Below are 23,340 nucleotides of genomic sequence, written 5' to 3'. Positions count from 1 at the left end.
CCAAAGTCTATAAATGTTCAGGATGTTCTGTGCCTTTAGAACCTGTGTATGTGAGCAAAATGTTCATCTAAATATCAATATTTAATGTTAAAATATGGCAGCATCTTATGAAAACACCTTAAACATCAATTTACAGTAAAGGTTATTTACATACCAAGAACATCTAATACGTGATTGCCTTAGTCACTGCATATATTTTATTTGAAAATGTATCTGAGTATTATTCTTTTCTCATTTTATCAGTTAATTTAAAGCAATTATGGCAGATGTCACACTGAAAGCACTACAGATTTCAGATCATTGTTTATGCACAGATTAGGTACAGTATTGCATTGACAAAAGAAGCAGAAGCTTCTACTTATGAATTTCTAACTTGCCCATCAGTATAATATTTATCCTGTATAACTGACCTACTAATGTGATATGCCTCAACCTAAACACCCAATATAATAAGAGTAGTTCAGTCTACGCTTATTCAGTCCTTGTTCTGTCTGTTGAGACTGCCAATTACTTCCAATTAATGCCAAGCATGGTGGTAGTTTTCATGATGTAAACACCTGTACACTAGGACATGGAGTAGGACCACCAACCTATTTCACATAGCCCTCCAAACATCCAGTAAATTACAAACTGAAATAAATGTATGACCTAAAGGTGACAGACCCATCACTAGCCTCATTAGTCACTCACTCCCTTTCCAGTGTGGGTTTCCATTTATTTAAGGGACAGTCAGTTTTTCATTTTAAGATGCTGTAGAGGCTGGATCCCTGCAAGCTTTCCAGGGATGATTTTTAGCCAGTCAGTGACTTGTAGCTGGATCTGTCAACTTGCATACTGTTTAAACAAACTAAAAAAACTTTTTCATCACAGATAATATAAGCCCTGTGTTGCTTCCAGATAATGCAACACCACGATAAACTGAATACTCAATTCAAACATCTTTTAAACTGAATCACTTTTCTAAGCTTTTCATGCTGAGAACTACAATATTTGCATAAACCACTGTCAAATCAATGGGATTTTAGTCAAATCTAGGATGGATCAAAATTATCATATACTGAAACCTGAGTATTCCAGTATAAAATACTTATTTTAAAATAGCATTGGTGGGTGGATATTAGATCTTCCCAAAGGAAAATATTTTAAGTAAACAAAACATCTTTTGAATGATGGATGAAAACCACGGGACTGATCTTGGGGGTATAAATAATCTGTACAGACTACTGATCAGGGATCCCTGTGCAAAACTAGTTTAAGGCTCATCCTTGCACTTCCCTGATCCTCCTGCTGCTCTTTACAAGACCATTGCCCCTGAGCCAATATTTGAGCAGTCTGACCTTAAAGACCTACCAGTTCTCCCTACATACAGCTTTGTTGCCTGGAATCATCAAATAAGATCTCCCTATACTTGGTCTGGACTAAACAGTCATGGAAGAAACCACACATTGACCTCTAATTCCAACGTAGTTATGTGCCTTCTGACCTCTAATGTAGATCTGATTTGTTGAGTGAGAGGCCAGATCCAATCCTTTGTTAAGCAAGCTGGTGTCTGTGGTCACTATACCCCAGTTTTCTTCTGCCAGATTGGTTTCTTCTTGCTACTTGAGAGATTTCCTCAATCAGATGCGTAGTCTGAACCAAGAAAATAGGATGAAGAACCATGTCAAGAATCCCAATAGGTGACGATCAGGCCTGGAACTTCTGCTTCCATTGGAAAAAACACTTGAGGTAAAGTGGGCCTGAAGTTTTCTTTTGAGGACTTGGCTACTGTGATTTTAGCAGCAGGCTTTTGCTGCATTGTGTTGTGGTGCTATCCTCTCTGGAAGGAGGCTCTCCTATACCTCATCTATATTACATCCAAAAAGTTCGTTAAAAGAAAGTTATTTAGTTGTTTACTATTAAGAACAGGTCTACTTTCTTTCACTACATTCGTAATTTTTTGCAAAAGGAGAAAGAGGTTTAAGGTTTCACAGTAACAGCCGTGTTAGTCTGTATTCGCAAAAAGAAAAGGAGTACTTGTGGCACCTTAGAGACTAACCAATTTATTTGAGCATAAGCTATCCAATGAAGTGAGCTGTAGCTCACGAAAGCTTATGCTCAAATAAATTGGTTAGTCTCTAAGGTGCCACAAGTACTCCTTTTCTTTTTAGGTTTAAGGTTATCTTCCTTAACTTCTTCAGAAAACAACAAGAGAAAATGTAATTACTTTGCATCAAAGTTTTCCTGGCAGTCTCAGCTTCCTTCTGTCTAGGCATCCAGGTGTGAGAGGAGAAGTCCCCCGCATTGGGAAGTAGCTCACAAGATGTTGTTTAACTTGTGCCTGAGTTTCTATTTGTCAGGGTTGGGAGCTCTGGGATCTGCACTGGCTGCCAACTGGTCTCCAGGTAGAGTTTAAGTTGTTGATTATGGCCATCCATAAATCCTTAAATGGCCTGGCACATGTCTAACTGGGTTCGGGTCTCCCCCTGTGGCAAACATTTGCAGTTAGTGGAGGTAATGAAGCTGGATTACCCTCTCTATAAGAGTGTGAGGCTGCCAGCAGGCATTCTCAGTGAGAACCCTGGGACTGTGAAACTTGCTCACCACCCTGCTTTGTATGAAATTGACCAAATTTACTAAACCTTCTAGACACAGGGCAAAAGCCATTTGCTTGAATGATTTTCGGGGAAGAACGCTCCTGGGTATAATTTGGGAGGTGGGGGGTGCGAGAGGCTTTTTTGAAGAATTTTATTTTTATTTTCTGCTGGCTGAGGAAAATCACTATCTCCTTTTGAATAGTGAAGACTGCTGGCTCATGGAGTTAATTCATTTGTATTTATGTTCCTAGATGATTTCTGTATTTAATTGTCAGGATGCTCAGCACTTTGTACAGTCATTCTTTTATAATGTTAATCCATTTATAAAATTTATAAAATAAATTAAGTGCCATTCTGTTTAGTTACCCTGCAAATAAGTGAAGTCACCCAGGAATATATATGTGATATAGGCTTAAATGATATCGAACCCAGCTGTTGAGTGAAATGTGGTACCAAACCTACCATCTAGGCTGAAGAGAGAACTTTTAGTGGGCACACCACAGGAGATTTGTCTGCAGACTTCAGTGGCTGCATATGCCCATGCCTCAGTATTAACCCACGTCTCAGAGACTCTCCAATGAACTTCTGAAAGATGGAGCATCCTCTTGCCTAGTCCCCCTCTGAGGGCTTGCCAGTTTATAATCCTTGAATCTTCACATTCTGTTTCTATAGTGTTTACACTGCAAACCTGGGAAACTTGTCTAAATAAGTATCAGAGGGGTAGCCGTGTTAGTCTGTATCCACAAAAACAACAAAGAGTCCGGTGGCATCTTAAAGACTAACAGATTTATTTGGGCATAAGCTTTTGTGGGTAAAAAACCATACATGGATCATGAAGAAGTGCATCTGAAGAAGTGGGTTTTTAATCATGAAAGCTTATGCCCAAATAAATCTGTTAGTCTTTAAGGTGCCACCGGACGCCTCATTGTTTTTGTCTAAATAAGAAGCCCAGTTCCCCATGCCCCTGGGAGTGAAGAACCTCCTCCACAGTGAAAATCAGGTTACTTCACCTGATGTAGAGGGGAAGCGAGTTTTGCTCTTAGCTTTCTTCTCCCAGTGGCAATCTTACACAACTCAAGCCTGAGTAAAGAATCTGTCAATGGCATACACTTGCTCCATGATGTTAGTTTTCACATGGTAAGCCGGTCAGAACTACGTCAACAGTAAGAGGCCTATAAGGAACACGTAGGTTCTCAAGGATTATTGAGCTGGTGATTCAGGTAGGATCTGAGTCTTCACTGACGTAATAGTGTAGCTCGCTGTTTATGCTCCTAGAGATGTTAGGTTTTAAATGAGATGTACAATTGCAGTTCTGAACACTTACTCGGATTAAGATTCTGATGACTTTTCTAAAGACTAAGGATATTAACCCCAATGACCTAATCCAATTCCAGTGTGGGTACTGCAGTTCATTTCTGCATAAGTAAATAGCCACTCCATTTTCAACTGGATAGGTTGTTCTTCACTTCCTGTCCTAAACAGACATGTAGTTTTACTGTGCACTATTAAACTGCTTCTGCGCTTCATCACAGAGGTGGCTACATGTCAAGGGTGGATACAGTGATCTTTTTATATCAATTAGCAATTACTGTAAAGTGCTTTGGGGTGAAATGCCATAAAGGATGAGAACTTTAAGTAGAGAATAAGCAGCAGGAGCACAGAAACTCATAAATGGCATAGATCCTATTTTTATGTAAATTGCCCTCATAATAAAGAGCAGGCAAAAGATCAGATAAACACAGAAGATATGACATATATGCAGAGTTCTCGCTAAATAGAATTTTTCTTCCCATTTTCTATGAGACACCAGTGTGTCTTTAAGCCAATAGCACCCTCATCTGAGCACCAGCTAATTCAGCATCCATAATATTTAATCATGTAATACTCCTGGCTCTATGAACCTCTGAGCTAATAAATTCATCCTAGTGCTGTGTGGGATTGAAAAATCCTGCACAGCAAGACCAAAAAATTCCCACAATGTACAGTCAAGTCTCAAGAAACTTCTGGTCCTAATACGTTTACTGATATTGGAAGGATTTCAAATACAGATCCATCAACCTAGGTATGGAAGCACTGAAATCTAGCAAACTGCTCACAAAGGCTGAAACATACGTGAGAAGTCCATGTAATCACACATATTTACACTGCATATACTTTCCTGCAATTTGTGATATCAAGATACTGCTCAATAAGAATCTGATTTTCTCATTTGTGTCCTGCTATTGTAAGACAACTGAGCTTACAGATGCATGACAAGATATGGTACAGCAACTGCTCCACAAAACATATGCAGAAAAACAATTGATCGCTAGTGAAATCTAATATACATTTATCATACTATTAACATTTTGGATTCTAATTTAATTAGATGGCAAGTAAGAGTTGATGTGAAAAAGCGCTTCTGTTGTTTACATCTGAAGTTTAAAACCATTGAAATAAAGGCTGATCCCCTGAAACTTGGTTGTGGAAAAAAATTCTCCTTGAAAATTTTAGAAATAAATTCAACTCCGGATGCCATTAGTAGTGATATTTTAATACAATAAAATCAAAATTATGGATTCCATGTAATTAGTAATAAAATTCTAATGTACCAATGCACCACCTCCTTTATTTTATTTTTCCTTACACATAACTTCTCATCAAATACCAACTAATGACATATCAAAATTAAAAAATGTATGTTGCTTAGTAACGAATGTGAAATGTAACAAAATACTTCATTACTTTATACTAAATACTTCAAAGCTTTAAAAAGTCCTTAATTGTATTTAATACTTAGCTGACAGATACTTTCTGAGAAGTAAATGTTACAGCAATGAATACCAAACAGAGTAAGACAAGCTCCATTTGTTTGTAAAATAAACTCATTTCCTTTTAATCTCAGTGCAAAAATGACCCAATGCAATGTATTCCATTTAGCAGGATTTTTAGACAGCACATTATACAATTTCTAGATCATTAACTTGTCTTCCTATGTTTCCACATGTCTTGCACTTCTGCTGGGTAAGCATTAGTTCATTTGTGTTGGTAAAAATGCTACCTTTATGTGTTTGATATTTTACTTGCTCAATTATTTAATGCACAGCTACTGTGGCTAGAAAAAGCTCTGCATCTTTTATACAGCAAAAACTTACTATTTCTTCTGTGGATTCAATTAAAAGGATAAACTGCCCTTTGCTAGACTTCATTTTAAACAGAAACTTAATTAGGATCCAATCATTTTACAGAAGAATTTCTGGTGCAAAATATCCTTGTGAAGTTCTGCATACATGAGAGATGAACATGAGTGAAAATACAGAAGCAAAATGACAAACAGGAAGGTGAGGAGGTTGTGTGGTTAAAACATGGGATTGTGAGCCAGGAGATATAGATTCTATTCCCAACTCTGCTACAGACTCCCTATGAGACCCTGGACAAGTCACTCAGCCTCTCTATGCCTCAGTTTTTTTATCTGTACCCTATCTCACTGGGATACTATGATGCTTAATTTCTTAGTGTTTATAAAGTGCTTTATGATCCCATAAGCAGAGGATGCCATGTAAATGCAAATTACAGTATTATGTAATCAGAAAAGTATCTGGAAATACCCAGAGTAGACCAAAAAGGATTATCATAGGACCACAGGTGAAATTTGTACATCCATAGCCTTTTTACATAGGTATATAAGTCTTTTCTTACATTTAAATAATACCTTTTATCCCAATGAGATTTAAAGTTATAACAAACACCCTTATATTATATATACGGTACAGCAACTGCTCCACAAAACATATGAAGTAAAATGATTGATCACTAGTGAAATCTAATATACATTTATCATACTATTAATATATATACTGTGACAAAGTTCCTCCTCTACCTTGGTGGGTCTTGCGCTTATTGGCGGATTGGCTTGCCTTGGAGCTTCACGGCAGCCCTCAGCTTGGCCGTTTTTCTGAACCCACAGTCCGGGTCGACTCCTCCTGTATATGACCAGGAGTTGGGAGGTTTGGGGGGGAACCCGGGCCCGCCCTCTACTCCGGGTTCCAGCCCAGGGCCCTGTGGAATGCAGCTGTCTGGAGTGCCTCCTGGAACAGCTGTGCGACAGCTACAACTCCCTGGGCTACTTCCCCACGGCCTCCTCCCAACACCTTCTTTATCCTCACCATAGGACCTTCCTCCTGGTTTCTGATAATGCTTGTACACCTCAGTCCTCCAACAGTCTGCATTCTCACTCTCAGCTCCTAGTGCCTCTTGCTCCCAGCTCCTCACACACGCACCACAAACTGAAGTGAGCTCCTTTTTAAACCCAGGTGCCCGATTAGCCTGCCTTAATTGATTCTAACAGCTTCTTGATTGGTTGCAGGTGTTCTAATCAGCCTGTCTGTCTTAATTGTCTCCAGAAGGTTCCTGATTGTTCTGGAACCTTCCCTGTTACCTTACCCAGGGAAAGGGGACCTACTTAACCTGGGGCTAATATATCTGCCTTCTATTACTCTCCTCTAGCCATCTGGCCCAACCCTGTCACAATACATATATATATATATATACACACACACACACACACAATAAATTTTGTAACCTCAGAGACTAAAGTTAAAGCAATGAAACCATTTAATGCCAAAGAAATATTACACAACCGTGAAGAGCAATACTACTTCTAATGACAATGGAAAAGTTTGAGTAAAAGCATGTAGTTACTCTAACTGGCATTTGGTTGGGACACCAAGGTTACGATCCCTTATCACCCGCATACCTGCTAACTTCCACATAGTCAATAGACTTCTCCCTTTTGTGCAATTATCTAGAGCCAGAGACAACATACCTCACTGGGAGAGGACATTTCAGTCATGCCCCTTTGACTGAGACCTTGAGGGTCCAGTCACCCTGCACCCTTCGCCACCCTGTACCCTTCACCACTAACCGTAAAAGTTAAGGGGATCATTTTCTCTTGGGGTAAACTGCATGAAATGAGCCAAACAACAGTCTCAGACACTGGTAATCATCTTAAAAAACAAGATATGTTAAAAAGGGAGAAAATTATAGTAAGATAAAATAAATGGTTTGCGTAACATATCTTTTGTATCCAACCCCTGAGTCTGCGCCAATGAAATATCAGCCGGGGCAACCCTACATCTTTTTCCCAAATTGCCTCACTAAGGAAATATTGTACTATTTGAGTCACATGGTAAATATAGGCAGAGTGGCAGCTGCATAGGAAGACTTAGGCCATATCTACACTAGGGGCACTCAAGGGTATGGATTTGTCACACCCCTCAGCACTGTAGCTATGTTGACCTACATCTTACGTGTAGATTAGTCTTCCTGGTGGAATTAAAGCTGTTTAGTTTTATGAATTAAAAGAGAAGCAGCAAATTAAGGGAGAGAACAAACAATTATGCTGGAAAGCATATCAAAACTAAAATGGTATCTATTTATTTAAAACATTTCTCCATTATCACCATGATGAAGACATACTAAGTTATCTCATCACAGTTATATGTTGACATTCTGAATACAAATTCTTCATTTACAATGAAGCAAAATAATACATGAACAATTGCCTGTATGTTAAGCAAATGGCACACCTGCAACTCCACAAATATTTGATAATTGTTTTAATTGATAGGTAGGGCATATAAGAGCAGATGGTGCCATTTCTCCACTTCTCTAAGTATAATTGCTCTTACCTCTATCCTCTGCCCCTCCTTAATCCTCTTAAATCTCTCCTAAAAACCTACCTCTGCCAGGATAAGAGGGATTCTTCCTTCTGCCAACCTTTAGGCAAGTAATGAGCTGAGACTTTTGTTTTCATACTATAGTTTGTTTTTCTTTTTACATCACATTATCTAATGTATCCTAAATCCTAGATTGTGAAATCTCTTGGAAGAGAATCTCTGTTACTTGGTTGTACAATGGGGCCATGGTCCTTGACTGGAGTTCCTAAATATTACCACACTACAAACAACTAATAATAGGAAAGCCTGTTTCATTATTTTTGTACCTCATGAAGAAATAAATTACTTTTTAGCTTGAGGGTGCACATTGCAGGTGTGGAGAACATATGAACATAAGAATGGCCATACTGGGTTACACCAATGGCCCATCTAGCCCAGTATCCTGTCTCCCGAGAGTGGCCAATGCCACATGCTTCAGAGGGAATGAACAGAAAGGGCAATTTATTAAGTGAGCCATCCCCTGTTGTCCAGTTCCAGATTCTGGGGTAGCATCCCTGACTATCTTGGCTAATAGCCATTGATGGACCTATCCTCCATGGACTTTTCTAATTCTTTTTGGAACCCAGTTATACTTTTGGCCATCACAACATCCCCAGGCAACAAGTTCCATAGGTTGACTGTACTTGTCTGAAGAAGTACTTCCTTTTTGTTTGTTTTAACCCTGCTACCTATTAATTTAATTGGGTGACTCCTCGTTCTTGTGTTATATGAATGGGTAAATAACACTTCCTTATTCACTTAGACCACACCATTCATGATTTTATAGACCTCTTTCATATTCCCACTTAGTCGTCATCTCTTTTCTAAACAGATATGTCCCAGTATTTTTAATCTCTCTTCATATGGAAGCTGTTCCATATTCGTAGTCATTATTATTGTCCTTCTCTATACTTTTTCCATACTAATATATCTTTTTTGAGAAGGGGAGATGAAAACTGCATGCAGTATTCAAGGTGTGGGCGTACCAAAGATTTATATAGTGGAGTTATGATATTTTCTTTCTTTGTTATCTATCCTTTCTTAATGGTTCCTCACTTCAAGGGTGCTGGAATAATTTTTATAATGGGGGTGCTGATGATGGAAACCATGTATTTGGTGTTTGTTATTACTATTCAAGACATGGGATGCAGCAGCACCTCTAGTTCCAGCACCATTGCTAACATTATCATATTTTTTGACTGCTTCTGCATCTTGAGCAGATGTTTTCAGAGAACTATCCACAATGACTCTAAGATCTTCTTGAGTGGTAACAGCTAATTTAGACCCCATCATTTTGTATGTACAACTGAGATTATGTTTTCCAATGTGCATTACTTTGCATCAACACTGAATTTCATCTGCTATTTTGTTGCCCAATCACCCAATTTTGTGAGGAGTGTTATGTGTATAAACACAAGGTAAAGAGTGATGAGAAGGATAAGGAGCAAAGGGTGAGCAGTCCTGAATTGAGAAATCTGCTGGATGGCTACCAAGTTACTCCTGCTTAGTAGCTGGAGAACTGTGCAAAAGTACTCTGTTTTTAGTGCAACTGGTTAGCAACACAAGTCTCATACCTAAACCCATGTCTCCTCAGATATGCCCACTCCTCACCAGTGTTGCCCACACTCACCATAATGTGAGTGCTGTGATTTGGGGCAGATTCTTGTGGCGGCAACCACAGACCACTCAGGAGTTTTGCCAGAGTAGTTTCCCACTTCAGTCACTAGAGGATGCTGTATGAAAGGCAGCAGCCTGCCCTACCAAGTAGACTCTATGCACACTGAACAGGGCAGTCCCTTGGAGCAGGAACAGGATAGTGAAGGTGCCCCCACCCCACCCACCAAGCTTGTCAGTAGTGGCCTCCCCGTCCTCCCATCCGACACATTGCAGCGGAGTGAGGGAGAGTTAATGCAAGCAGGAAAATGGGAAAACTCCCTCTGCTACAGGGAGGGGAGGGTCTTTCTCTCTCTCCAGCTGAAGCCTACCAGTGGGGAGTATGACAGGTTTCAGAGTAGCAGCCATGTTAGTCTATATCCACAAAAAGAAAAGGAGGACTTGTGGCACCTTAGAGACTAATAAATTTATCTGAGCATAAGCTTTCGTGAGCTACACTCACGCTGTAGCTCACGAAAGCTTATGCTCAGATAAACGTGTTAGTCTCTAAGGTGCCATAAGTCCTCCTTTTCTTTTTTCCTTGGGGAGCAGGTGCACTGAAGAGCTTGGTGGTGGTCAGAGTTGGCAAGCAGATAAATAGGGCAGCAAGAGAAGGCTGTGGATTAGAACGGCAGCGAGAGGAAGTTAGGGAGCGGGAACACAGGGCAGCCGGGGCCAGCCTCTGCATTTGTGTGTGGGTATATTGTATACGTTTAAGAATGTATTTTCAAATCAAATCAAATCTCAGAAACAGGCAGGGGGAGTTCAAACAAAAGGAGACCAAAAGACATGGTTTATTATTTTTAAAAGAAATCTCATGACTTTTGGGTTCTAATGCATTATATTTTCATTCTTAGGATTGGCAACATTATTCCTCTCAAACGTGCCCTCTCCCTCATGTGTCTGAGAGTAAAGAAGCAGGCACTACTATCCCTTTGTGCATATAAGCCTAGCATTAACTTTAGGCCTGCGCAGCATCCATTCACACTTGCACAACACCTGCACCCTACTTCACACTACACAAGGACTTGCATGATCAAGGATTTTAAGTATAATTTTTAAAGAAACTTAAGTAAATACTCATGCAATTTTGCTAAAATAAATCACCAAAAGCCAGGTCAGAGCATAATGCTACAGTACTTTATACACACTGTACTGCAGAAAATTAAAGTCCATCAACTGTTCCTCAGTACAATGACCTTCCTAAACTACGGAGACCCAAGACACATTGATGTTAAATGTATGGTACTAGATAGGAGAAATACTGATCACTAGCACAAACAGTTAATATTTCCCTTTAAATAAACGTTTAGTGTGCTATTTCCCCATTACATGGAACATAACTGGGTAACATACATTACATGGCTCAGCAGACATAAGACATGACTCATGCTAGTTACACAAAAAAGTATTTTGCATTTCTAGGAAAAGCACACAGAAGGTTTGGCAGTCATGCAGAATTTAGAAAAAACAGAGGTGCCTTAAACTAGCAGTGTGGCTGTCCAAAATCAGCAACTTCTACATATGTGGCACTTCCAAATGTTAGTCAAAACACTACAAAATTATTGCATATGTTTAAATGGTCCTAGACCCAAGCATCCTAAACTAGACTGGTTGTAGCAAAGAAAATTTTTCCATTGTTTAATATCATCACATACTCTCACCAGTCTTCAAATGCAAGTTATATAATTTTACAATGCTGTACTTGAAAAGCATGTTAGCTAACATATCCACTTATGAGAAAAAATATAACATTTAATTATAGATGCATGTATGAAATTCCTAGCGATGTATATTTATAAATATTAGTGGCTTACTCAGATAGTTATTTTCCTTCTCTTGTTCTTTTCCCCCAGGATCCCTGTCCTCAGCTACACTCCAGCTTCCTCTTCCCCTGACTGCTAGAATGGGGTGGAGGAAGGGGAGAAATAGTCATGACATTAAAGATTCATTAGTAACGTTTTATACATTTTTAAAATCCATCCTATGAAAGAAATCTAGATGATCCAGGGAAAATGGTAGTCTAAGAGCTTTAGTCTGCTCCGATAAATTGGGCACTTGATGCCATAATGTGTGACCCTCACCAGAATGAGCTGCTGCTTAATTATTGTGGTTTGCCCCCTCCTCCTGTGAGCTCAGAGACAAGGCAAGGCAGGAGGCAGCTGGATACCCCTGGGCACATTCTCTTCACTGTTTAAAAAAAATTACAAAGCATGAGATTTAAGTAAAGAGATACATTCTTCACTATGTAGAACCACCTCCTTTTCCCCCCAACATATTATTTCAGATTCTGAAGCCAGGAGGACAGAATATCCACTGATATGTTCTATGCTTGGTTATAAAACATAAAGGAAACCCCATGACTGTATTTGAAATGCCAAGTTTTCTATGGGTACGTCTACACTTCAACTAAACACTCGCAGCTGGCCCATGCCAGCTGACTCAGGCTCACAGGGCTCAGGCTATGGGGCTATAAAACTGTAGTGTAGATATTCAGGCTTGGGCTGGAGCCTGGGCTCTTGGACCCTCCCACATTGCAGGGTCCCAGAACTTGGGCTCCACCCCAAGTCCGAATTTCTTCATCACAATTAAACAATCCTGTGAAACTGAGTCAGCTGCCACGGGCCAGCAACAGGTGTTTAATTGCAGTGTAGACACACCCTTTGTATACACATAAATTGTGCCCCACGTCAGTCCGCAAAGATCAAAATACAATGTGCATTAAGTACCAACCAAGACATGTTAAAAAAAAAATCCATGGAGAAATAGGATTTTTGTGTGTAGGAGTCTAAAAAACAGGGTAGAAAGTGCTTTGCTATACAGACAGTGGGCAAAATTCGGGCCCCACTGTAGTCAGTGGGAGTTTTGCCATTGACTTAAATGGACCAGGATTTAACCCTCTGTGCACAATCAAATCACTTATTCAAATTTGACAAAACTATATGCAATAACCTTAACGCTAATCCTATTCTTTCATGTGTTACCTCAATATCTATAGACAACATAACATGCTTTTGAAAAAAAGCTATAAAAATAGCTTAGTCCACAGTTAAAGCTGCAGCAGAGTTTCTGTTTAAGAGCAATAGGAATTATTACCACAAGGAGTCTGGTGGCACCTTAAAGACTAACAGATTTATTTGGGCATATGCTTTCATGGGTAAAACCCCACTTCTTCAGATGCATGGAGTGAAAATTACAGATGCAGGCATTATATAAGGACACATGAAGGGAAGGCAGCTACCTCACAAGTGGAGAACCAGCGACCAATTCAATCAGAGTGGATGTAGTCCACTCCCAATAATAGATGAGGAGGTGTCAATTCCAGGAGAGGCAAAACTGCTTTTGTAATGAGCCAGCCACTCCCAGTCCCTATTCAAGCCCAAATTAATGGTGTTAAATTTGAAAATGAATTTTAGTTCTGCTGTTTCTCTTTGAAGTCTGTTTCTAAAGTTTTTTTGTTCAAGTATAACTACTTTCAAATCTTTTATAGAATGTCCAGGAAGATTGAAGTGTTCTCCTACTGGCTTTTGTATGTTACCATTCCTGATGTCCGATTTGTGTCCATTTATTCTTTTATGTAGGGACTGTCCGGTTTGGCCAATGTACATGGCAGAGGGGCATTGCTGGTACTTCATGGCATATATAACGTTAGTAGATGTGCAGGTGAACGAGCCTCTGATGGTATGACTGATGTGGTTAGGTCCTCTGATGGTATCACTAGAGTAGATATGGGGACAGACTAGGCAATGTGGTTTGCTTCAGGGATTGGTTCCTGGGTTAGTGTTTCTGTGGTGTGGTGTGTAGTTGCTGCTGAGTATTTGCTTCAGGTTGGAGGCTGTCTGTAAGTGAGGACTGGCCTATCTCCCCAGTCTGTGAGAGTGAGGGATCGTTTTCCAGGATAGGCTGTAGATCGTTGATAATGTCCTGGAGAGGTTTTAACTGGGGGCTATAAATGATGGCCAGTGGTGTTTCCTTGTTGGGCCTGTCCTGTAGTAGGTGACTTCTGGGTACTCATCTCACTCTGTCAATCTCTTTCCTCACTTCCCCACGTGGGTATTGTAGTTTTAAGAATGTTTGATAAAGATCTTGTAGGTGTTTGTCTCTGTCTGAGGGATTGGAGCAAATTCAGTTGCATCTTAGGGGCTGGCTGTAGACAGTGGATCGTGTGATGTGTCCTGAATGGAAGCTGGAGGCATGTAGGTAAGTATAGTGGTCAGTAGGTTTCCGGTATAGGGTGGTGTTTATGTGACCATCACTTATTTGCAGTGTAGTGTCCAGGAAGTGGATCTCTTGTGTGGACTGGTCCAGACTGAGGTTAATGGTGGGGTGGAAATTGTTGAAATCCAGGTGGAATTCTTCAAGGTCCTCCTTCCCATGGGTCCATATGATGAAGATGTTATCAATGTAGAGAAGTAGAGAAGAGGCCCTAGGGGACGAGAGCTGAGGAAGCGTTGTTCTAAGTCAGCCATAAAAATGTTGGCATACTGTGGGGCCATGTGGGTACCAATAGCAGTGCCACTGACTTGAAGGTATAAGTCATCCCCAAATCTGAAATGGTTGTGGGTTAGGACAAAGTCACAAAGCTCAGCCACCAGGTGTGCCGTGGCCTCATCAGGGATACTGTTCCTGACAGCTTGTAGTCCATCCTCATGTGGAATATTGGTGTAAAGAGCTTCTACATCCATGGTAGCCAGAATGGTGTTTTCAGGAAGATCACCAATGCATTGTACTTTCCTCAGGAAGTCGGTGGTGTCTCAAAGATAGCTAGGAGTGCTGGTAGCGTAGAGTCTGAGGAGAGAGTCCAAATAGCCAGATAATTCTGCTGTAAGAGTGCCAATGCCTGAGATGATGGGGCGTCCAGGGTTTCCAGGTTTATGGATCTTGGGTAGCAGATAGAATACCCCTGGTCGGGGATCTGGGGGTGTGTCCATGTAGATTTGTTCCCGTGCTGTAGCAGGGAGTTTCTTGAGCAGATGCTGTAGTTTCTTTTGGTACTCCTCAGTGGGGTCAGAGGATAGTGGCCTGTAGAATGTGGTGTTGGAGAGTTGCCTGGCAGCCTCCTGTTCATAATCCGACCTGTTCATTCTGACTACAGCTCTTCCTTTGTCAGCCCCTTTGATTATAATGTCAGAGTTGTTTCTGAGGCTGTGGATGGCGTTGCATTCTGTACGGCTGAGGTTATGGGCAGTGATGCTGTTTGTTCACAATTTAAGCCTGTGCACATCTGCGGAAGCACTCTATGTAGAAGTCCAGTCTGTCATTTCGACTGTCAGGAGGAGTCTGCACAGAATTCTTCTTTCTGTAGTGTTGGTAGGAGGGTTCCTGTGGGTCAGTGCACTGTTCAGTGGTGTGTTGAAAATATTCCTTAAATCAGACACAACAGAAGTAGGCTTCCAGATCACTGCAGAACTGTACCATGTTCGTGGGGGTGGTGAGGCAGAAAGAGAGTCCCCAACATAGGACAGACTCTTCTGCCGGGCTAAGCGTGTGGTTGGATAGATTAACAATATTGTTAGGTGAGTTGAGGGCACCACTGTTGTAGCCCCCTGTGGCATGTAGGAATTATTACCATATCTTAACCCTCCCTATCTAAATCTGCCATTTTCTCTGTGCCTAAGTTCCAGTTCAGCAATCCTTTTAATTTGGTCCAACACACATCACTGATATTCGCAGCACCATTGATCTAAAGACAACCTGTTGGCTGGAAAAAGCTAAGGCAGGAAGTTAGACAGTGTAATCTCCCTGAACGGCATTTTCAGGAAGGGATCAGAGGGGGGAGTTAGCTGTGTGGTGTAGGATGTGTCACCTTAATGCTGCATTTTTTTGTTTCTCTAACATTTATGTTTAGATTTTTTCTTGTAACATTAATTTTCTTGCAAGGGGCACTTAAAGGGACCCTAACACCACATTTCCTGTTTTTTCTCCTGAGGTTTGAGTTTGGGGAATTAAATTCCCATGTTCTGGAAGGGCCCAAGGAGCACAGGGCAGTGCTGAGCATCTACAGTCTTAACTCTGCATTAAGATTTTGCACATCAATATAACTTAATAACCCACCTGAGGCTGATCAATGCAAGATCTTAACAAGCCCCTGGTGATTCCCTCTTTCCTCTTCCTCAGAGAGGGCGGGAAAATCTCTGTGGTTCCTGACAGTAAATCCCTCATCAAGCCCTTGCTCCAGTTGGTGAGAGGAGGCTCAGGAGGAATGAGTATATGCAGAGAAATGGCTAACTAGGAGTAAAAAGAAAAGGAGTACTTGTGGCACCTTAGAGACTAACAAATTTATTTGAGCATAAGCTTTCGTGAGCTACAGCTCACTTCACTGGATGCTCAGGAAGGCTTATGCTCAAATAAATTTGTTAGTCTCTCAGGTGCCACAAGTACTCTTTTTCTTTTTGCGGATACAGACTAACATGGCTGCTACTCTGTAACTAGGAGTAGTAGAGAGGATGCTGAAGGGAGGCAAGGGGAAGAGAACAAAAAGAAAATGGAGTACAAGTGATGAAAGGACACAAGGGAGAGCAGGATAAGGGGTGGATAGGTTTGGAGGGGAAAGGTTGGTGTGGATATTATATCTTTTTTGAGTTGCAAAAAACTCTACATATGCAAGCATTGGTGCCCCAAAGGGCAGTTCTCACACATGCTACAAAAATGTGTAGGATAGTCGTCTGTCATCTGTGCTGATGTATATTACTCAATAATTCCTACATTTTACCTCAGATATATTTCTGTGATGTATGAAGTAATCCTATAACTGATGGTATATCTGTTACATTCATAGAGCATTAACCTTACTTAAATGCCTCCTGAATTCTCAGTTTTTCCACAACCTCTACAGAAGCGAGTCCAAAATATTCTATTGTTTTTTCCCCATCTTTGTCTAAACACAAACTAATAGAACCACAAAGATATGCATGTGCCTAAACTGTGATGATATCAGTGTAAACCTCATTTCCTCTCTTGCCATCCCCTCCACATAGCTAGCTCCATTCATCAACTCACATCTAAAACTTAGACTGCAATTTCTCTGGGGCATAGACCATGTCATCCTATGTCTCCAGGAAGACCCTCACACATTTTTAGGCACTATAAAGTGAATAAGTAATTGCTAAAGCTCTTTGGGATCCTTCAGAATTTAAGAAAATATATACAGTAAATGTAAGATAGCATTAGATTTTGATATTCCCAGCTTTTCAAAGTATTAAAATGTTAAATATGTAGCAAGTGATTTTTAAGGTTAAGAGAATATACATCTAAAAGGTAGCTATATATAATCATTACCCATTGTATGCTATGCTGTTTTTAAAAGATCAGAGTTAATCAGACCAAAGTATTTTCAAATACTGTATTTATTTTTTTATAAGCAGGATCAAATGGTTTGATCCAAGAATAAAGTAAGTTAAATAACTCAAAACTACTCTTCATTAAATTTTCTTAAACGTATTTTATTTCACTATAATATTAAATGTCTGAGCTGCAAATATTTAAAATTTGATAATTTATTAAAAATTCAATCATAAAGCTCCACCAAGTGGAAATTCTTAAAACTACACTAAGAAGCCACTGTCTATCTTATATGCCAGCAATTCAAATGATATAAATTCAAGGCAACAAATGCACTCTTAACTTTGACTGATTTCAATGGACAAACCACTGCCCATCATCTTTGTGGGATATAAATACAGCCACTGATTTGGAAAAAAATAGTGATAAAAATAACAACAGAATACAGTAAAATTCCTTCTGATTGTATTCGGGTGTTTTCAAAATGCTCCTTTTGCTATTCTTGATATTCTTGATCACTAAAAGGATCTGTGGACAATGATTTACTGCTTCACAGAAATCACCCTTCTGGCTCACTGGAAATGCCATGGGCATCATTTAATCCTTTTTTTAAATAGGCAATCTTGGTTATTTATTAAGAATTAAGAGCCATGATCATTCTGTGTGGCATCAGATTCTAGAACAAATGTAGTCTGTTAAATGGTTTGCTCTTTCTCACTATTAAAATATTTATTATCTGTGTAGTTTTAACAACCTGATAAAAACCATTAAAAGCATAGCTGTGCGGCCCAGCAGGTAATGCCATTTTTAATGAAACCATAACTGTCATAAATAAAAAATAACTGACTTATACAGTATTAATAATGTACCTCAACTTCCATCAAAAGAGCGGTTTTGGTTTGGAGAAGTCAGGGCTGTAAAACATGCCATAGTTCTTTTGACCAAGTAAAAGGGATTTTTAAGAACTCACCCTCCAGATATTCAGAGCCAAATTCTTTTCTCAAAAACATATAAATCTGGAATAACTGCACTGAACACAACAGCTGTCTATGTTTAACTAAAAGTGAGGCCTAGGCCCTAAACTCCAGTTTGGCACGTTTTACAATTATGTGTTCCTCATCTACAGTAGGAGGCATAGGCTAGGTCTACACTACAAATTACTTCAGTATAATTTACAGAATAATCCACATCCCTAAGCAATGTAAATTACACCGACCGAAGCACCAGTGTGGACAGTGCTATGTTGGCAGGAGAGCTTTTCCTGCCGACATAGCAACTGCCTCTCACGCAAGCAGGAGTTATTAAGATGACAGGAGAGCTATCTCCTGTCATCTTAGAGCGCCTTCATCTGAAGCACTACAGCGGTGCAGCTGCATCAGTGCACCTGCGCCATTGTAAATAATGTAGTGTAGACATATCCATAGACAAATGGCCTTCTTCATAAAGTGACATATCTTTCCTTCTGTGAGGAACATACTGTCCCACTAATTCGTGCAGTAGTTTGATGTAGACAAGAACATTATTTATCCAAATGCAATGGAGGGCATTAATTATGTTCAAATAATCAATGTAGGACTCAGTTGGGTTAATAGAAACTTGTCCCTCTTTTGGATAACAGGGAGTTTCGGATAATTCATGCTGTACTGTACAGCCTGAATAATATAAAGTTAGTCTAGCTTGTTGGTCCCAACTCTTGTGATTTTATCACAAGTCTCACACTATTTGGCATTTTTCTTTAAACCCCAGCTCTTAAAGTCATGTGATTATAAGACATTCTCTGCTTTCACTTAAAATTGGCAGTCCTGATGGTTACTAAGAAAAACTTAAAAAACATGAACCTTGAAAGCTCAAAAAACACCTGGAACTTTAAGAATGTGAAAACTGTCTTTCAGAGTAAAAATGTGTCAAATTACCTGGTACAGTTGCTATTAAAGAGCAACTATTTAAATATCCTAGCACTGGCATAGGTCAGATACTCAATAAGGATAGTAAAATTATTAGTTGTAATGCAGAAAAGGTAGAAGAGTTCAATAACATTTCTGTTCCGTATTTGGAAAGAAGCAGAATGATATATTCATATCATAAAGTGGTAAGGAAATACTTTCTATGTCTTTGGTAGCTAGGAAGTATGTTAAATAGCAGCTATTAAAGTTAAATCTTTTTAAACCTGCAGGACCAGATAACTTGCACTCAAGAGTTTTAAAAGACTTTGCCAATGAAAAATCAACATTAATGGTTCTGAGGTCTAACAGATCTTTGAATACTGGGAAAGTTTCAAAAGAACAAAAAAACGATCATGTGGAGTCAATATTTTTAAAAGGGTAAATAGGATGATATGGGTAGCTGTAAGCCAGTTAGACTGACATTGGTGCTGGGCAAAGTCATGGAAAGGCTCATATGGAATGCAATTAGTAAAGGATTAAAGGATGGCAGTCTACTTGGTTTTACTGAAAATAGGTCTTGGCAAACAAACTTAATTTCATTTGGTTGAAAAATGTAACTGTGTTGACACAATCATAGAATCACAAAAATGAAGGGCTAGAAAGGCCCTCAAGAAGTCATCTAGTCCATCTCCCTATACTGAGGCAGGATTAAGTATACTTAGACCATTCCTGACAGGTGTTCATGTAACCAGTTCTTAAAAACCTTCAATGACAGAGATAATCTATCTCGATTTCTGCAAGGCAGACTTAGTCCTGTATAACAGTCTGATTTAAAAAAAAAATCACTACACAAAAAATCAACATAGCACATATTAAAGAGATTAAAAACTGGTTAACTGATAAGCCACAAGAAGTAATGTTAAATAGGGAATCGCCACTCACTAGTGATGTTTCTAGTCAGGTCTTACAGTGATCTCCTTTTGTGTCTGTCAGGGTTCCTTCCCCACTCTGAACTCTGGGGTACAGATGTGGGGACCCACATGCAAGACCCCCTAAGCTTATTTTTACCAGCTTAGGTTAAAATCTTTCCCAAGGCACAAATTCCACCTTGTCCTTGAACAGTATGCTACCACCACCAAGAGATTTAGACAAAGAATCAGGGAAAGCATACTTGGGAGTCCTATTCCCCCAAAATATTCCCCCAAGCCGTACACCCCCTTTCCTGGGGAAGGCTTGAGAATAATATCCTCACCAATTGGTACAGGTGAATACAGACCCACCCTTGGATCTTAAGAACAATGAAAAATCAATCAGGTTCTTAAAAGAAGAATTTATTTTTAAAAAGGTAAAAGAATCACCTCTATAAAATCAGGATGGAAGATAACTTTACAGGGTAACAAAAAGATTCAAAACACAGAGGGTTTCCCCTCCAGGCAAAACTTTAAAGTTACAAAAACAGGGATAAACCTCCCTCTGAGCACAGGGACAATTCACAAGTTAAAACAAAAGATACTCTAACACATTTCCTTGCTATTACTTACTATTTCTGTAATATTAGATGTATCACTTCAGTGGGAGCTGGTTTACTTGCTTGGTCTCTCCCTTTGTCTCCGGGGAGAACACACACAGAGAGCCCCAAACAAAGCCTCCCCCCAGATTTGGAAGTATCTTCTTTCCCCATTGGTCCTTCTGGTCAGGCGCCAACCAGGTTATCTGAGCTTCTTAACCCTTTACAGGTAAGGAGGGATTTTATGCTACCCTCAGCTGTATATTTATGACAGTGCCAAAGCTATTCAATATCTTTATCAATGATCTGGAAGAAAATAGGAAAATACAGAATCATTAATGGCAAACTTTGCACATGAACAAAATTGGTGGAGTGATAAATAGTGATGGGAACAAGTCAGTTATACAGACCAACCTGGATTGCTTGCTGAGATGAGCTCAAAATATGTATTTGAATACAGTCAAATGCAAGGTCACATCTAGGAACAAAGGATGTGGGCCATACTTATAGGATGGGGGACTGTATCCTGGAAAGTAGTAACACTGAAAAGAACTTAGGGGCAATGCTAAATAAGCAAGAGAACACGAGCTCCCAGTGCAATGCTGTAACTAAGAAGATGAATGCTGTCCTCGGATGAATAAGCAGGGGAATATGAAGAAGGAACAGATTAGTGGTGTTACCTCAGTATACCGCCTTATTGGAATACTGCGTCCAGTTCTGGTTTTGCCATTTTAAAAAGGATGTTGACAAATTGGAAAGGGTACAGAGAAGCACTACAAGAATGATTTGTGATCTGGAAAACATGCCTTATAGTAAGAGACTTAAGAATCTTAATCTATTTAGTTTATCCAAGAGAAAGTTTGAGGTGTCTTAATTGGGGTCTATAAGTACCTATATTGGGAAAGAAATTTCTGGTTGTGGACAGCTCATTAATCTAGCAGAAAAATGCATAATGAGATCCAATGGCTGGAAGCTGAAGCTAGACAAATTCAGACTAGAAATATGGCATACATTTTTAACAGTAAGGGTTATTAAGCATTGGAATAACTTACCAAGAGATGTAGTGGATTCTCCATCATTTGAAGTCTTTAAATCAAGACTGGCTATTTTTTCGAAAAGATACGCTGCTCTAGCTCAAGCGGAAGTTATGGGTTTGATGAAAACATTACTGGGTAAAGTTGTTTGGCCTGTATTACATAGAGGATCAGACTATGTGATCATAATGGTCCCTTCTGCCCTTAAAGTCCATGAATCTATTATTCCATCTTAGTTAAAAACTGAATTCTTCACTCACAACTTAAACAGTTTCCCTTTTACATTAATTTTTTTTTAAACAGAAGGAGCATTCAACAGTCATTTCATATAATTATACATGTTTTTCCTGACTGGGAAAAATTAAAATAAAAAACCTATTCTTCTCTGATTGAGAACCTATTTTCATCTACCTCAAACAAACTATTTCAACAACACAATGAGCAACTTTAGATCCTCACACTGAAAGGGTTAACAATAAGGTATTATACAGTTGTATTTCACTAGATTGATCATTAGAATGCCGATGAAAGTGTAGCTTATTTATGTCCATTGATGCACTCAAAGTAATTTGTGAAGAGCAAAAATGTCAGGCTGAGTGATCAGAGTGATGATTGTGCTTCTGTATTGTGCATATAAGTGTCTCCTACTCCATTTGCTCATCTGTATCACTGCTGCTTACTTGCTAGGAATATTTTTCTAGTATCATACAGTTCATGGCTGTAAATTAACACTACAATCAAACAATGAAATTTAAAGAAATTACAGATTTTAGTTACATTTAGAACAGAAATCCTCAAGTGGGAATGAGATTTTTTTTTTAAAGTGACCATGGCTGTTGGGATTTGGTTTTAGTCTAATAACAGTAACTACTGACCATTAATTTGCCATGTGGAGTTTATTTATGCCAGTAAATGAAAATCTCCAACTGGATTCTTCTTAGTTAACCTGATTTAAGTAATATTCCCTGAGAAAATATGCTATCAACAGCAATGAAGTGAAATATTAATAATGGCCTTGGGTGCAATAACAAAACACACTGTTAATCACAGTGATTGCTGTGTGGAAGGCATTGTTGCTCCTGTAAACCTACTGAACTGCATTCACATTCATAACCTAATTATGAACAGTAAACCATTTGGTTTTTTTCTAAATCTAAACCCTTTCATTCCAGTATTCCCACTTACCCAAATCTGACTTGTGTTTACTGTCTTAAATCACTTATTCTAGTAGTAATCCAGCTGTGGTCTGTGGACCTGCACATAATGCTGACTTCTCCTTGTTCCCTGCTGTTAAACTGCAACAAAAGAAGAAGAAAACATGTTAACTACTACTTTTCCACGTAAGCAATTGCCATAGCTACCACAGGGATGTTATGCAATTGTCTCATAGATCACCTCACCTTCACAATCTCTCTTAAATTGTAGCCAAAACCAGGGCCAAATACTCTGCTTGTGCAAATTATTGCAGCTCCATTGACCTTCAAGGAGCTGTGCCAATTTACACCAGCAGAGTTCGGTTTGTAGTGTTCATCTTTTCTGAAATACCAATCAATAGAGTTCAGATCCTATACTGACCTTTATCTTTACACTAATTGCTTTCCTTATCAGCAGCTAGATCGTTACATCTTCCACACAGTTGATCTGTCACTTCGTTTTGAATAATCTTTTACTCTAACATTCGGTGCTGACTATTAATAAATTAAGAAATAA

General features: G+C 39.3%; 1 long non-coding RNA gene across 2 annotated transcripts in view; it reads right to left on the bottom strand.

The window, feature by feature from the left end:
* Positions 1-22,929, bottom strand: part of LOC141990012 (uncharacterized) — a 99,690-nt gene extending 76,761 nt beyond the window's left edge. For both annotated transcript variants that reach the window (XR_012640047.1, XR_012640046.1), the window contains exon 1: positions 22,816-22,929. This is a non-coding gene — a long non-coding RNA (uncharacterized LOC141990012). The remainder of the gene's footprint in view (positions 1-22,815) is intronic.
* Positions 22,930-23,340: the final 411 nt, after the last annotated feature.

Source organism: Natator depressus, chromosome 6 (genome assembly GCF_965152275.1).
Source record: "Natator depressus isolate rNatDep1 chromosome 6, rNatDep2.hap1, whole genome shotgun sequence".
NCBI lineage: Eukaryota > Metazoa > Chordata > Testudines > Cheloniidae > Natator > Natator depressus.
Note: the sequence above shows the minus strand (reverse complement) of the source record. Positions and strands in the feature narration are given on the sequence as shown.